Genomic DNA, 18,285 nt, shown 5'->3' on the forward strand with positions numbered 1-18,285 from the left:
AGACCATATCTGGGAGTTTCCACCCAGGTTTCTGACATAACTAAAGAAAGCCTTGTGATTATCTTTAGCGTCTTGTGCAATTTTTCTTTCGAAGCTAGCCTTAGATGATTTTATGAGGGATCGTAGTTTCTTGCTAGTACTAATCAGAGTTGCCTTCCCTTTCAGGGATTTTGCTCTATCATGTAGTAGCTTCCTCCTTCTGTTGTACAGCTTATTTATGGCTGGGGTCCACCAGACAGGTCTCCTGACTTTGGAGGAGTGTGTCTTGGTTTTATTTGGGATAACACGATCCATGCATTCCTGTAGGTATCCATAGAATGCATTTGTAAAGGATTCTGCGGTTTGGACCATATGTTCCACTGGCCCTGGGTCTTTGAAGGATTCCACCTCAGTTTTGAGAAGGGGTAAATTTGCTTTTGAGAAGTTTTTGACTGTGGTTTCCTTTGCTGGGGGTGGGGACGGGATATGGATGTCCATAGTGATTCATTTATAGTCAGATCTTACCAATGAGGGGTATACCTCTGGTATGGAACATAGAGTCCCCATGTTGGTGATGATTAGGTCCAATATGTTTTCCCCTCTTGTGGGAGTAGTGACCAGTTGTTCCATAGCATTTGAGTTTATAAATTCTAGGAACCGTTGGGCTAGGGTGTTGGGGCTTGAGTAGTGCTCAAAGTCTATGTTTGGGTAGTTAAAGTCACCCAATATAATGGTGTTTGGAGAGACCTTCATATTCTCCAGTGTCTTCAGGTAAGTGGAGTGGGGTTCCTGAGTTTGGGAGGGTAGTCTGTAGCAGGCTACAAACTGGAAGGCAGTTTTGCCCACTGTTAGTTGCACATGGATGGTCTCAGATGCTTTGTGCAGTGCCACTAGCCTGGAGGTATGGGTATCTTTGATGAATATGGATACTCCCCCTCCTCTTGTGGTTCAGTTCGAGTTTTGGGGCCGAAAAGCATGGTATGAGGTATAGCCTGGTAGTGCTGGGGTGCTCTCGGGAGCCTTGAACCAGGTTTCTGTTACTGCACAGATATCGATATTCTCCATACTGAGGAGAGCCTTGACTGCGTGCATCTTGAGGTTTAGACTTCTGGCATTGAGCAGCATTACCCTTAGTTTCTTTTTCCTTGTGTTGTCTAAGGAGGTGGGTTTGTCTTTTGAGCCTTGCCTAAAAAAGGCACTATGGGGGTGGCAAGAGCATTGGCCAGTATTTGAAAACCCAGGGGTGACAGGTGCAAGTTGTCCCTAGCGAAGCAATGTGGCTTGTCAAGCATGTCATCCCAGGCTGACAGACACTGGATCCCCTTTAAGTGACACCAATACTTTAACCAATTGTTGAAATTTATCATTTTGTCTTTATACTGTGGTATCATTCTTGGTGAGGGTAAGATGCTACTCAAGGTCAGGGTCATACCGGCCTGGGCCACATGATCAGAGAGCTCCTCTATGTCTCTTTTCATGTAATCCAGGGAGGTATGTCTCAGGTCATTCACACCAGAATGGACAATGACGGAGTCATATTTGTACTTGCTTTGGAGTGACCTGAGTGCTTGTGTTATGTGGCGGATCCTGGCATGCGACAGGCAGCTTACAGTGACCTTCTCCTTGTTCAGCCTGGTGAGAGGGACGTCAGTGTGTCTGACAATAGAGTCACCTATTACAAGTGTATTAAGTGTGTTGTTTAGCCTTAAGGGCTGTGACTGTGTGGCACACTGACTTTGTGAACTATGTGATATGTGGGTATTGTTGTGGGGTAGCAGTTGCTTGGATGTCTGCATTGGAGGTCTCTGTTACTTGGGCAGATTTTTATATAGAGCCTCCGAGTATGTTTTTGTGTGTTTATGTGTTTGGTTTGCTGTTGCGATAGGTCTATGTGAGACTGGATTTGTGGTGTGTGTGATTACCTTCTCCTCCAAACTGACCATGCCAGTACTATGTTGAGAGAGCTCAGCCTCCAGTTTGGCTATATAGCTGCATCTCTCACATATATTTGAGTTTGTTGGGAAGAGGAGAGGGTGGTCTGTATACATAAGGCGGTTGTAACATTGCCTCAAGATTCCCATATTCACCAGCTGGACTGGAGAGTAAACCTGAAACTGACTTTTGGACATGCCAGAATAGTTTAAGGAATTACTTTTTGACTTGATCAAAAAGGACCAATAGGGAGCCAAGTACTTAAAGGGAGTATAAGAGGGTGTAGTGCTTTAGTTTATTAGTGCTTACTTATAAGACACTTATCCTAGCTACTGCTGGGTTTTAGAAGGAAAATAGTGTGCTTACTTTGAGATTTGGAACAGTTCTAAGGGAAAAAGTGAAGAGCAGACTTTGTGGAGCCGGGAATAGTTTAAACCTGATTAAGCGGCGCTGCCACATGCTGCGCTAAGCGCAAAAATGTGCAAAAGAGGATTTTAAAAAGGGGGGATCAAGGAGTTTGGAATTTACCCAAAATGGCCAATAAAACTACAGTTTCTAGGCAGTAACCACTCCCACAGGGGCAGGCAGGCTGTTCAGTGTTTACCACTGCCACTGATGAACACAGAGACTTCCCTTTAGCCCAAGCAAGCAATGGCCTCCAAGAAACGTAAACAGCAAATCTGTAACTGAACTTTTTTTTAAATTTCAGAAAGTGGGAAAAAAGCAAGATTTTTTGGGGGGGGGGTTGTTTTGTTTAAAGATAGCAGAGATACACAAGTAGCAACAAGTTAGAACAGTGTAATAAATGACCCCACACTTGAGTGCTAGGCCAGAGACAGGTAAAATGCAGGTTTTAAGAAAAAAACGATTTTAAAATAAGTGCAACACAGGAAATGCAGTAAACAGGCTCTATATGTGTTCTAAATACAGTTCCTAATATGGAAATCAAGTTTAGCAAGCTGGAAAATGCCAAAACGTAGGCGGCAATGCAGAAATCTTAACAAATAATCTGAAGAAAAATACTTAAAATCTCAAAAGTGGCTCCTTTCTTCTCTCAGTATTTTCTCCTCTTGGTGGGTGCTTCACCAACAGCCAACAAGTCTGAAAAGATGCCAAACCACGAGGCAATCGGGTTTTAAGAGAGGGGAATCAAGGAGTTTGGAATTGACCCAAAATGGCCAATAAAACTACAGTTTCTAGGCAGTAACCACTCCCACAGGGGCAGGCAGGCTGTTTAGTGTATACCACTGCCGCTGATGAACACAGAGACTTCCCTTTAGCCCAAGCAAGCAATGGCCTCCAAGAAACTTACAAACAGTTACGAACAGCAAATCTGTAACTGAACTTTTTTTTTTAATTTCAGAAAGTGGGAAAAAATCCAGATTTTTTTGTTTTTTTGTGTTTTGTTTAAAGAGAACAGAGATTCACAAGTAGCAACAAGTTAGAACAGTGCAATAAATGACCCCACACTTGAGTGCTAGGCCAGAGACAGGTAAAATGCAAGTTTTAAGAAAAAAAAAAACAATTTTAAAATAAGTGCAACACAGGAAATGCAGTAAACAGGCTCTAGATGTGTTCTAAATACAGTTCCTAATACAGATATTAAGGTTAGCAAGCTGGAAAATGCCAAAAAGTAGGCAGCAATGCAGAAATCTTAACAAATAATCCGAAGAAAAATACTTAAAATCTCAAAAGTGGCTCCTTTCTTCTCTCAGCATTTTCTCCTCTTGGTGGGTGCTTCACCAACAGCCAACAAGTCTGTATAGATGCCAAAACCAAGAGGCAATCGGGTTTTAAGAGAGGGGGATCAAGGAGTTTGGAATTGACCCAAAAAGGCCAATAAAACTACAGTTTCTAGGCAGTAACCACTCCCACAGGGGCAGGCAGGCTGTTCAGTGTTTATCACTGCCACTGATGAACACAGAGACTTCATTTTAGCCCAAGCAAGCAATGGCCTCCAAGAAACTTACAAACAGTTCAGAACAGCAAATCTGTAACTGAACTTTTTTTTTAAATCTCAGAAAGTGGGAAAAAAGCAAGACTTTTTTGTTTTTTTGTTTTGTTTAAAGATAGCAGAGATACACAAGTAGTACCAAATTAGAACAGTGCAATAAATGACCCCACACTTGAGTGCTAGGCCAGAGGCAGGTAAAATGCAAGTTTTAAGAAAAAAATGATTTTAAAATAAGTGCAACACAGGAAATGCAGTAAACAGGCTCTAGATGTGTTCTAAATACAGTTCCTAATACAGATATCAAGTTTAGCAAGCTGGAAAATGCCAAAAAGTAGGCGGCAATGCAGAAATCTTAACAAATAATCTGAAGAAAAATTCTTAAAATCTTATTACCCAGAATACATCCTGAACCCATGTGTCATACACAAACACACTTGCCTAGAATATCCCGCTATGTTGCTAGTACCCTGCACATTGATGACAGATAGTAGGCATGGTGTGATTGTAGTGGGCTGCAGAGGGCATGGCACCCTGTACAGCAGTAAAATAGGCACATAATTGTGGACAATGTGCCTTCACTATATTCTCCACTGGATGCCTGCAACATATGTGATGCCATCAAATGTGATCCACACAGGCCATACAATGCCTTACACATGTGCCCTGTATGGACCGATGCTACTAACACCAGGGAATATCTATATCATGCTATCCATGCAGGTGCTGGGTCAACCTGCTGACTATAAGCAGGTTCAGCCACACCAGGCCAGTATTGACATATTGGAGGATATCAGTCTGTGTACACAACATGTGCCAGCCAAACCAGGTACATCTGTAAATGTCACTGTACATTATTATGGGACATGCACATCCCAGGCAATGTCCATGTCACGGACTATCAAACACAGACATGGCATGCATTGCAAAGCTATGGCCATACACAATGGTAAACAGAACATCAGGACAGCTCATACAATACCCATCTGTGTGGGACATTGCAGATGCTACACCTACCACACTGCACACCATTGTCAGGTAGCGTGATGCCAAGTATTACCTCTCACCCAGCCTTGTACAGTTATCTTGCACATTCAGCCACTACACACCCATGAAGCAATGCACACATGCATGTCAGAACTGGCACCTTATGTCTGCATGTGGGGTATGATGCTCCCAATCGCAGGCACTCCCAGTAAAACTCCCATTGGCATACCGACAGATGTCAAACACATTCACATTCCCTAGCCCATAGAACCTCCAGATATCCCCTGTGGTGCATGTAGTACCTGTGCATTACTGCAGTCTGGCAAATTAAGTAGTTTGGGACTGTATTTGTGGGCCTGGCAAAGAGTGTCAATGTGAGTCCATTAGACAGTGTGGTTGTGTTGACAATGACATATGTTCACGTGGACAGCCATGTGTGCTACACCTAATGTATGTCTACTATATCTCTGTTGCAGATGTCACTCACCAACACACATATATGTTCTTACAGCACACCAACATGTCAGATTTGTGGCACATGGAGTAACTGAATGCACTTGTAATAGTAATGACTAGCCAGTCAAGAGTTTGAACCCCTGTACTGGTAGGTGTGTGTCAACTGGACAGCCATGTGTGCTATACCTAATGTATGTCTACTATATCTCTGTTGCAGATGTCGCTCACCAACACACATATATGTTCTTACAGCACACCAACATGTCAGATTTGTGGCACATGGAGTAACTGAATGCACTTGTAATAGTAATGACTAGCCAGTCAAGAGTTTGAACCCCTGTACTGGTAGGTGTGTGTGTCCGACGATGCTTAGGTTTTAGTCTCCAAGCCCTTCTCTGATGTACTTTGCCTCTGTCTGTCTCTCCCACACACTCTCTGGTGGATGTGGAGGTGTACACCTGCTCAGCAGCAGCTTGTGTATTGTAAGTGATGGTCATGTTCGGGTGATGGCCTCTGCACCTATTGCAGTCCTCCTCTAGCTGATTGCATGTGAAACAGCTGTGATGATGTTTCCATAGCCATTCACATGAAAAACACAGTACAATATCTAGGAACATCATGTTGGTGTTTGCCCATGACAGTCACTGTGAGGGGTACCTGGATCTGGTGTTTAGTAAACGGCATCATATGTGATATCTGGATGTTCCTCAAACAACATACACAGTAGGAAATAACCTAAAGACTGGAAGGTGATGTGCCAGACATGACTACAGCATGTAAGTGTAGCTATGCTTCATTGAGACTACTGCCTGTTTAACAAGGTGTGTGTGTGGTAATGGCTATTCTGCATGTTTTAAAACTGACAAGACAGTGCTCTGTTTGTGAGGGACCCCCATCTGTAGGGCCATCTGTGGACTGGTCAGTGTGTGGAACCATTTGTTTCCTGTTTTACTCACTGAACACACATCTGTGAACAGCAGGAGCATAGTGTGAGGATTGCAGACAGTACATGGTGACAGTGATGAGTTATTGCCATCGCATCCCTGACTGGACATATGTCACATGAAACAGTGGTATGACAGACACTGTCTGGGGTTTTCAGTGACATGCCAATAATGGGCCACTGTTCATAGCTGCAGTCACAAGTCTTCTACACTTTGTACAGATATCATGCAGTATATATGCATGTGTTGTGCTCCCTCTGCAAATATCTACCATCTGTTGTGTTGGGTTGATGGTCATATCTATGCATGCTGTCGTAAGTAATCCTGAATGCTGTTGACTATTACTACGCCATGTCTGTGTTTAAACTGCAACACCATAGGCTGTATGAATTTGGAGGTCCCGGCAGAAGCCCCTATCCCACTTCAGCTGGCCATGGCACCAGGCACCAGCACATCTGGGGCCCAGCCTTGGACCTCCACCTCTGTTGGCTCTGCACCACCTTTTGGTGGTACTGCCACTGAAAATGGGGCTTGTCCCCCCTGGGAGCAGTTCCAGACAGGAACATGTCCGCTGTTGTACAATCCCTGACGTGGTGTGTAGGGGGCTCAATAAGGGGTTTCGAGGCCAGATACGCCAGCTCAAGGGCACATGTGTGTGTGTGTGTGTGTGTGTGTGTGTGTGTGTGTGTGTGTGTGTGTGTGTGTGTGTGTGTGTCTGTAAAGCATTACATACCCCACGCAAACGCACTTACACATGCTTACTGTTGTTTATATATGCTTGGCCTGCTTACTAGTGCCTTATTCATTATGACACTGACACTTCACTCCAGTTAACTTTTAATTGCTATTTTGCAGGTTATACAGTGGACAGATGTCGGAATATGTTCATGTACAGATTGCCGATGGTAAATGGTGTGTGATACAGTGGGATTCAGTACGGGAATGTATGTCCGTTAGGCGGTTGCTCTAACCAATACACTATTGCTGTGTGGCTTCATTTGCATATATACCCATATACCCATGGCTCCTGGTTCCCCAAACACACACCCCAATGCCTCCCTAACACTGCAGTCGTCCATTCTCCAGTCGGATTCGCAGTGTATCCACACCACTACACATTGGCTACTGCCTACTCCTATAGACCCATCCCATTGGTTGACTCACTCCATGTATCCTTAGAACTCCCAAACATTTAGTCCACAAACATTGGTGACATGAGCGACCAAAAGAATACTATTCACAATTTTTGGGTTGTCCCACATGGGACACGCATGTGTTTATGTCAAGATTAGACTCTGTACTTCATTACATCCTTATTCCTGTTAACATGACACTACAGTAAACTGTGTGGTAATGCACATGTTACACATGAGCACCTAATTATGTACGTGTTCAGTGCATTTCTTTTACAAATAGACCGGTTTAGTACTTGGCGTTGCCATACCAGACAGATTACAGGAATGATTCCATGTGGGGGAAAGTCCTCACATTTGATTATTTTCAGCACAGCACTGACTTCGGACATTGTACACACTTCTGCGTTTTAACAGTTTCGCCCTGTACCTCTTCTGCACAACCTATTATTCTATCTACTGTTGAGGTTTGTAAGGGCACATTCATGTTATTTATGTCTGCAAATGGAATGAATGTGTTACAGAAAATGTACTTCTACATATTGATGTCTGCATGTGTGTATGCATATATACTTATAACGAACTCAATAACCTCCATGGGTTGGTCCAATTAGAACCAGCCCATCCAACCCTGGCATGCTTGGCTCCATAATTTCATACCCATAGTTCCTTCACCACACCCGTGATTACAATACATGCATACCATCCATTGTCCACTTGTTATCGCAGCCATGACATACATCCACACATTGCCCTCTCCTGAGCATTAGGGGCCCTACACGTATGTTGTCCCAACTCATGTATTCTCAGGCTCTCCCACCATTTAGTCCTTGAACATACCTGCCCTTGCTTGTGTAATGGTCGGATGGCCAATCATCCTATCAATTTTTGGGTAGTCCCACCAGGGACTACCCTCTGTGTGTAAAGTAGACTTAGCAAATCAACAATGTTACTCCCACTGGTAATATCCTGTGTGTGGTGTGTGTAGCAGTGCTTTGCTCACTCATGCCCAGCTTGATATGTCATATGCTGACAGCGCTATATAATACTGGGGTTGCTGTTGATTCCCTTCTCATTCCTTTTGTATGCTTTATTGTTACATCATTCTTTCTTCATAGATATATATATGTATATATGTATCTATATATATATATATATATATATATATATATATATATACATTAAAATACATATATATATATATATATATATATATATATATATATATATATATATATATATATGTATATATGTATGTATATATATTATATATTTGTATATACTTATATACATTTCCTATGCTGGGCACTGCTTAGAGCCGTGCAAGTGCACTCAGACTTGCTTACTGGTACTTATATGTGTTTACTGCTGCTTATTTGTGCTTACACCTGCTTACTAGTACCTTATTCAGTATGACAGTGCCATTTTGCTTGAATGATATTTAAGTTAAATATCTCATGCAATACTCTTATGTTGGTTTTATGGCAAAACAAAATTCATTCCACATGGAAAATGATATATGCTATTGTTGGGCTAGAACCTTGAATGCCTGTTTGTTAGGCGGATGCTCTAAACACTACACTATTGACACTTATGTTGATTCTGCATGGTTTTCTCTATTTGAATGAATATGATGTGTAAGTTACGCTTGGCGGAGGGCAGCGATGTGCAGGCACTCTGTGCTTTGCTTACACCTTTGATATTGCAGCAATTCGAATGTATAATAGGGACACACGGACAGGGAATCTAATTTTGAATGTTCTAGGGACGGGGCTCAACATTCCACTACATGCTTGTGTGTTTACTACTTCAGTTATATTATACTGTATACATAGCATACATTTCAGTATCCACAGACACTGATTTACTGACTTACTATTAGGGACGGGCTCTACTAGAAGGCATAGTAGGTTTTGCAAGTGTCAGGGCATGTTTACGCCTCCGTAGAGCACTTGTACTTGCACAAATTTCCTGTGCATGTCGAGGGTGTGGTGGCACACCCTCATACATATTCATATGGTGCTGCTGTGCCATCTGTAGTGAGGACACTCGACACAAGGTTAAAACCGTCCTTGCGCCGAGCGTCTAGAATCCAGGGGATCATTTTGAGAAGTCTCTCAGTGAGACAGAGCATTCTGCATCCTGTCTTGGACATGACAGCAAGAACCATTCACCACACCATCTGCCTTGCTCTAGATGAAGTAAGTTTCTAGGGAACAGTAAAATTCTCTCAAATTCCGTCAAGAATATAGTGAAGCTTAGTTTAGATTTTGTTTTTCTTTATTTGTGTGAGCCTGTACTGCAATGTTATTTTAAATATTTCCTGCGGTTTTGAACTCTGATGGCACTGTGAATATATATTTAGTATTGTCTTGTTCTTTTATTATTTATTATTAAATATATTTAAACATTTTATTGTGGCTGATCATTGTAGAGCTATTTACATTTTGAGAGTACTTGCATATTTATTCGGTGACCCTGTGTGGGTAACTTTCAACAGCCTTGCTTTTGGTCAAACTACAATTTGTATTAGTATTAATATTATACAGTAAAATTGGACACCCTTTGTTAAGTGCCCTAAAGTAGCTAATAAGAAGTGATTGTAGTATGGGCAGAAGGGGACATAGCTAGTAAATGTGTACCATTTCCCAGGTGTGTGTGTATATGTGTGTGTGTGTGTGTGTGTGTGTGTGTGTGTGTGTGTGTGTGTGTGTGTGTGTGTGTGTGTGTGTGCGTGTGGGTGTGTGTGTAAATCAAACCTTAAAGAGTGTGTGTGTGTGTGTGTGTGTGTGTGTGTGTGTGTGTGTGTGTGTGTGTGTGTGTGTGTGTGTGTGTCAGCTACTTGGGCATGGACTCAAAGCACTGGTTGGACAGAGAGGGTGCTGGAGGTCTAGGCTTGGTCACTCTGCTGAGTTCTCAACTCTATTATTTTGCCAGTGAGGAGTCTTTTTAGGGGATCTGGAGGAAGAGGGAGAAGCCAGCCCAAGACTGACTGTGGTCTCTGTGTGCTCTTAAGGGAAATTGCACTTGGTGCAGAGAGCTGCATCTGGAAATATTGTGTGTGTGTACTTGTTATCCTCCCAGTGAATGCCCCCCCCCCCACAGGTGCCAGTGGGGAGGACTGAGGCTCCTTGATTACTTATCCAGTGGTGGGTCATCACATATTAATTGGTGTGCAGTGGTCAGATATCCACATCACATATTAATTGGCTGGCAGTGGTGGGATCACCATATCACATATTGGGATTCAGTGGTGTGGATATTGAATTCCTGTACGCTGTAAACAGTTTTCACTAAAAAGGTGTTTGTACTCTCAAGCAGCCACACAGTAGACATTCAGAGCTTCATATCACAATAGTTTTATTCATTCTCTTGTTAGCTTAGTTAGTCAGGGACAGTAGGCAGGGATGTCAGTGGAGGATTATGGCAAGCTGACAAGGAACCAGTTGGCTGAGGTGTGCCAAGTCAAAGGACTGGGGCATGCCAACCTGACTAAAGGACACATTATTGTATCCTTAACCACACCTGCATCACAGACCTGCAGTCAGTAGGACAACTAGACTGATCTCGAGGATGTACAACTCTCAGAAAAGGGACAGTTCAATTTTTCCTCAGAGGACTTAAAATCCATCTAGAGTTAAAGATACTTGAACTGGAGGCCAAATGGTTGGAGCTAGAATTAGCAGAGAGACTACAGCATTTGGAGGCTGAAGAAAAGGAGAAACAATTAGAATTAGAATTAACAGAGAGAATGAGATGTCTGGAAGCTGAAGAAAATGAGAGGCAGAGGCAACATGAAAAGGAAATGCTGACTCTTCGCCAAGGTCATGGAAGTAATGGGGAAGGGAGTAATCGAAACCCAGAAGGAAAAAAGGTCAGTAAAGGTGATAATTTTCTTCATATGTTTGAAAGGGTATGTAAACAGTATAATGTTGATCAAGGGCTCTGGGTGTGGTTCATGACCCCCTTACTCCATGGTAAATCTGTAACTGCTGTTTCTATATGGTCTGATACAGATTGCTACAATTATAATACAGTTAAAATTGTTTATTAGAGTGTTTTAAGTTAACACCTGAAGCTTATAGAAAAAGTTGTGTGATCATTGATGCAAGGCAGAAGAAACTGTGTGTTATTGTATTGCTGAGTTAAGCACTTATTTTCATAGTTGTGTGTGTGTGTGTGTGTGTGTGTGTGTGTGTGTATGTGTCTGCATGTCAGGTCACCACTTTTTAAGGGCTGGCAGACCTTTTGCTGAGGGAACAAGCCCTTAGCACTTTGCCTGAGGACATGAGAATCTTGTTGGCAGATAGGGAGTGCAATACTGCATATGAGTTGGGGAAAAAAAAGGAGACCTATTCTTAGCAAGCAGGGCATCGCTGCACAGGAAAGGGATAACTAGTGCTATGCACGGGTATAAGGGAACCCATGGTTAGCAGCCTAAACTTCCCCAGTACAGTTTGACAGTAACAGGGGAAGCCACTATTTCAGGTACATGGCCAGATCAAGGGTTAAATGTTTTAAATGTAACCAGTGAGGTCAGTAGCATATAGATGCCCATGGAGACAAGGTGGGGAATAAAAGGTGGGGTAGCCAGCAAGTGGGAATGACAGAATGCCAGTGCTAAGTTGTCTGGAGACAAAAAGGTTATCAAACTATCACAAGAGGTTATATCCCATCTTAGTAGATGGGAAACAGGTCACTGCTAAGAGCGACACAGCTTCTGACCTAACCATTGTGAAGCCTACAATGGTTAAAGAGAAGCACTACCTGCTTGGGCAGTCTACTCCAGTCCGAGATTTATGAGAAACCCCATTCAAAATATCTTTGGCTAGGGTTCACCTTGACTGGGAGGGTGGAAAAGGAAGGAAGCAAGTAGGCAAGTTTGAGGATATCCCTGCAGATGTCCCAATAAGGAATAATTTTGATAATGCAGTACATTGTGTGTATGCAGTTACATGCAATCAGGCTTGGAGACAGGCATGTGTAGCCTGGGAGGGGGGGGGGCAGACTAACTGCACACTTGAAGCCAGGACTGGTGAGGTGGTTACTTCCAGAAGGGAGTTAACCTTTAGCAGTGAGACTGAAGGTGATCCACAGCTGTTGGTGTGTACTGATATTCCCTTGGACAAAGTGACTGCAATGGCAGAGGTGAGCTGCAATACCCAGGCTGATAGTGAGGCACCACTGTAAGAGGATAGCAGACTTCCTGTGAAAGGGAAGCTGGGGAGGTTTACAAAGAGAGAGTTAAAATAGGTTTACCTCTGAAACCCTACATTACAAGGCTTGAGGGAGGTAGCTGGATAGGCACCTGATTCTCAAGGAAAAGGAGAATCTGTATACTGGAACAAAGTGTTACTGATAGAGTGTGGACCCCTGACGGAGGGCTAGAGGGTGAGAGAATACAGCAATTGGTATTGCCCAGAGCCTACCATCTGGCACTTCTAGCTATAGCTAGTGGCATTCCCTTTGCAGGTCATATGGGAATAAAGTACACCAAGAGATGTGTTATGTCATAACGTGTATTAGCCTGGGACTTCCAGGGATGTAACAGAGTACTGCAGGACCTGTGAGCACTGCCAAAAAGTAGGCAAGGCAGGAGACAAAGTCAATGGTCCTTTGATGCCTTTGTCTGTGGTTGAGAAGCCATTTCAGAGGGTAGCTATGGATACTGTGGGGCCCTTTGAGTACCCCCAATTTCCACAGGAAAGAAGGATATCCTAGTGGTAGTAGATTATGCTACCAGATACCATGAATCAGTGGCCCTGTTCTCCATTCAGGCAGAAAAAGTAGCAAATGTTTTGCTAGATATTTTCAGCAGGGTAGGTTTCCCAAAAGAAACACTGACTGACAGAGATGCTAATTTCATGTCAGACCTGCTGGCTTGTCTGTGGAAGCATTGTGGGTTGAAGCACCTAAAGACCACCCCCTACCATCGCCAAACTAATGGTCTTGTAGAGAGGTTAAACTCTACATTAAAGACTATGATATGGGCATTTGAAGACCAGTTTAAGAGGTAGTGGGACAAAAATTTGTCCCATCTGTTGTTTGCTTACAGAGAAGTTCCCCAAGAATCCACAGGTTGTTCACCTCTTGAGTTGCTGTATGGGCATAGGGTGAGGAGACCTCTAGATTTGATTCACAGTGAGTGGGAGGGTTTGTGTGAATCTCACAAGAAGTCTGTTGTGGCATATATCCTAAACCTCAGGATAAGGGTCAGTGAACTCAAGGGCTTAGCTCAGAAGAACCTGGCAGAAGCCCAACAGCAGAAAAAGGTTTGATATAACAGAAATGCTCGAGCCAGAGATTATGCTGTAGGGCAGCAGGTTATGGTTCTCATTTTTGTCAGACACAACAAGCTGAAGGCAACTTTAGAGGGACCATTCAAAGAGGTTAGGAAGTTCAGTGATGTTAACTACATGGCTGAACTGCTCGGCAGGAGGCAGGGGCACAAACTGTTCCATGTAAACATGCTGAAACCTTGCCATGATAGAGAGGCCCTGGTGTTAAGTATTTGCAGGAGGAGGTAGGAGGAGTCTGAGGGGGATCTCTGGCTAAAGCAAGCCAGCCAGAAAAATCACAAATTACTATGCTGGAGCCGAGGGTTGCAGCCATATGATATGACAGTGCAACATTATAATGGCATCAGCAATGCAAATGTAGCTGGAATCTCAAAACAGTATATCAGGTAATGTATTCCCAGATAGGCTTATTCATCTCAAGCAATGTTTCTAAAGGGGCACTTGAAAAACTAGCTTGAGTCTTCAAAGGGGGGAAGATGTGTGACTAAAGGAGGTACTGCCAGCACAGCTAGCTGGAATTTTTTAAATAATTATATGTCATTTGTGAATATCAAACTAATTTATATAAGATGCTTGTGTGACAAATGTATTAGAATTGTATGTTATGTGTATATCAAACTGCTTAATACAGACATTTGCGTTGAAAATGTATTTGCAAAGTGCTTGTGTTTAAAATGTATCCACAGTGTGCCATACTGGAAGACAACAGAGATGTGCATGCACTATTGTAACTGTTTAAATGTATATGTTAACAGAGGAAACTGGAGCATTATCCTCAGTCCAGCAAACTTTAGAAAATATTTGAAATTAAATCACTTTATAGGCTAGGCAATAAAGAGGCTATCTCTCAAGTTTTCAGTGCAGCTAGGGGCACAAAGTCTGTACTAGGAAGCTTTTTGTATTGTCTTTGGAGTGAACTAATTACTACTTTGGAAGCATGAAGGAATGCAATTGTTTTATGACATCTAGCATCTGCCAAAGATCTGAGCAAAACCCTTGTCTGTGTATTTTTACAGGTAGGTGCTCAATGCTGCTAGCTGCCAGCAAGGGGAGTTTGCCTGGGAACTAGAAATCAGATGACCAGAAATGATGTAATTCTGCAAGCTATCCCAGCAATCGTATTTTAGATATTATTTTGAGAAGTCTCTCAGTGAGACAGAGCATTTTGTATTCTGTCTTGGACATGACAACAAGAACCATTCACCACATCATCTGCCTTGCTCTATATGAAGTATGTTTCTAGGGAACAGTATAATTCCTTCAGATTCAGTCATGAATATAATGAAGCTTTGTTTAGATTTTGTTTTTTTCTTTATTTGTGTGGGGCCGTGCTGCAATGTTATTATAAATATTTCCTGAAGTTTTGAACTCTGATGTCACTGTGAATATATATTTAATACTACATTGTTCTTTTATTATTTGTTATTAAATATATTTAAAACTTTCATTGTGGCTGATCTTTGTAGAGCTATTTACGTTTTGAGAGTATTGGCATATTTATTTGGTGACAATGTGTGGACCACTCCTAACAACCTTTCCTCTTGGCCAAACTACCATTTGTATTAGTATTAATATTGTACAGTGAAATTGGAGACTCTTTGTTAAGTGCCATAAAGTAGCTGATAAGGAGTGACTGGTGGCAGTGGTAACTACCTTATAGTCTGGGCAGAAGGGAGCATAGCTAGTAAACCTGTGCCAGACTTTCCCAGGTGTGTGTGTGTGTGTGTGTGTGTGTGTGTGTGTGTGTGTGTGTGTGTGTGTGAGTGTGTGCATGTAAATCCAACCTCAAAAAGTGTGTGTGTCAGCTACTTGGACATGGACACAAAGCACTGGTTGGACAGAGAGGGTGCTGGAGGTCTAGGTTTGGTCACTCAGCTGAGATCTCAACTCTATAGCTGTGCCAAATTTGGAGTCTTATTGGAGATCTGGAGGAAGAGACAGAAACCAACCATGGGCTGACTGTGGTCTCTGTGTGCTCTTAAGGGAAATTGCACTTGGTGCAGAGAGATGCATCTGGAAATACTGTGTGTGTACTTGTTATCCTCACAGTGAATGCCCCCCCCCACAGATGCCAGTGGTGAGGACTCAAGCTCCTTGATTAGTTTTCTAGTGGTAGGTTGTCACAGTCACACCACCAAAGTTGCCTTTCTTTAAACAGATCTATACCATTTCTTTGATTTAATGGAACTAACAGTGCAACACAAAACTGGAAAATGTAAAAGTGGAGAAAAAGGTTGAGACTGGACATTGGAATTAATACACATAAGTAGTTTGCATGCCACAGGGATATGTCAAGCAGAGTAACCAAGAGCTTGATGCTTACAAGGTTTAGATCTACAGATCTACAGATGAATTGGAAAACAAGTGATCAATGTAATGAAACAGAAGAATCTTATTTGTTTACATTTCTTCCTTTACCGAGGGTAGCTCAGAGTGCCGAGTCAGATAAAATATTACCATCTAGTCTATGAGAGAATGCCTTCAGAATTATCATAGAATCTCTGCATTAAGACTGAATTTAAGAGAGCTAGCCAGAGTGTTCTGAGCCTTAAATTATTCCCAAACAGATTAATTCCGAATAATGCTGTACATCCATAGAAATTAAATTGCGATCAAGAAACTAGTACAATGCAAACGACTTTGTAAATGCTAAAATAATGCATTTTACTGTGGTATCAAAAGCAGAAAATTAATTTCATTCATTGAGTTGCATCATTTTGTATTACATGACACTTAATATAGCTATATTTATAATTACTGTATTTAAATGTCTTGTGTCTATATTCTTTATGTAGGTAAAAGTGATTACCAAAGATCTTAACTTGTTCAATCAGGCATATTACTTAGAGAGTCCTGTGGCTTGGTTCCAGCATTGAACAACAGTCAATATTTTATAACTTGTTCTGAAGTCTTCTAAGGACCAGAGTACTATTTCTACAAAAAATGAAGCTGCAAGGGACATGCAGCATGGATAACATACAGATAGGCATACAAAATAAGGTCAACTTCTGTAGCTGAAATAAAAGCATGCAAAAGGAGGTCAGATTTTTCAGTCAAGAAATCTTGTGCAATAGACTATAATAATGTTCAAAATGAGGAGAAAGTGATGTTGAATAGGGTTTTCATTTCTTGCAGTTATACAGTGAGGCACAGATACCACATACAGGAGGGCACAGTCCAGTAGAAAAAATAAGTATTGCTTTCTGTCTTGCTGTTCCTGCAGAAGATGAAATGAACCTTGAAATATTCCATGTCCTTAGCAGTGAGTTATTAACCATTAAGGTGATATGGCGCACATATTTATTAAATAAAAGGGAGGGATTTAGTATTACAGCTAGGAATTTAGGACAAGTAACAGCTTATGTATAGAAAAATGACTCCTAGTCATGGATAAAAGACAATCCCCGGGATTCAAAAAGCTCGGTGCAAGGACAGTTTTAGCCTTGCCCTGAGCGTCCTCACTACAGATGGTGCAGCAGCGCCAAATGAATATGTATGAGGGCACGCCACTGCACTCTCGACGTGCACAGGAATAGTGTGTGAGTGCAGGGGACATGTATAAGTGCTCTACAGAGGCGTAAACATGACCCGACAGTTGCAAAAAATATTAAGCCTATTAGTAGAGCCTGCCTCTAATAGTAAGTCTGTAATTCAGTGTTCGTGGATACCGAAATGTATGCTAAGCATACAAGAGTGTCCATGAACAGTGAAATAAAATCAAAGTAGTAAACACACAAGGACATAGTGGAATGTTGAGCCCTGTCCCTAGAACTTTCACAATTAGATTCCACATGTCCCTATTATACATTTGAATTGCTGCAATATCGAAGGTGTATGCAAAACGCAGCATGTTTGCACGTCGCTGCCCTCCACCGAGTGTAGCTTACACATCAAATCCATTCAAATAGAGAAAAACATGCGGAGTCAACATAAATGTCAATAGTGTAGTGTTTAGAGCATCTGCCTAATGAACAGGCATTCACAGTTCGAGCCCAACAATAGCACATATCATTTTCCATGTGGAATGAATGTCATTTTGCTGTAAAACTAACATAAGAGTATTGCATGAGATATTTAACTTAAATATCATTCAAAGTGGCACTGTCATAATGCATAAGGCACTAGTAAGCAGGTGTAAGCACAAATAAACAGCAGTAAACATATATAAGTACCAGTAAGCAAGTCTGAGTGCGCTTGCGCGGGTCTAAGCAGTGCTCAGCATAGGAAATGAATATAAGTATGTACAGATATATAATAATAACTGCATCACATACCATTTAACATCGGTAATCTGTACATGAACATATTGTGACATCTGTCCTCTGTATAACCTGCAAAATAACAATTAAAAGTTAACTGGAGCGAAGTGTCAATGTCATAATGAATAAGGCACTAGTAATCAGGTTTAAGCCTATATAAACACCAGTAAGCATGTGTAAGTGTGTTTGCGCTGGGTATGCATTGCTTTACAGACAGACACACACACACACACACACACACACACACACACACACACACACACACATACATACATATATATATATATATATATATATATATATATATATATATATATATATGGTTCCACTTCATATCATCGAATT

This window comes from Protopterus annectens, chromosome 1.part1 (assembly GCF_019279795.1).
Source record: "Protopterus annectens isolate FY-2018-M chromosome 1.part1, PAN1.0, whole genome shotgun sequence".
In the NCBI taxonomy this organism is placed as follows: domain Eukaryota; kingdom Metazoa; phylum Chordata; order Ceratodontiformes; family Protopteridae; genus Protopterus; species Protopterus annectens.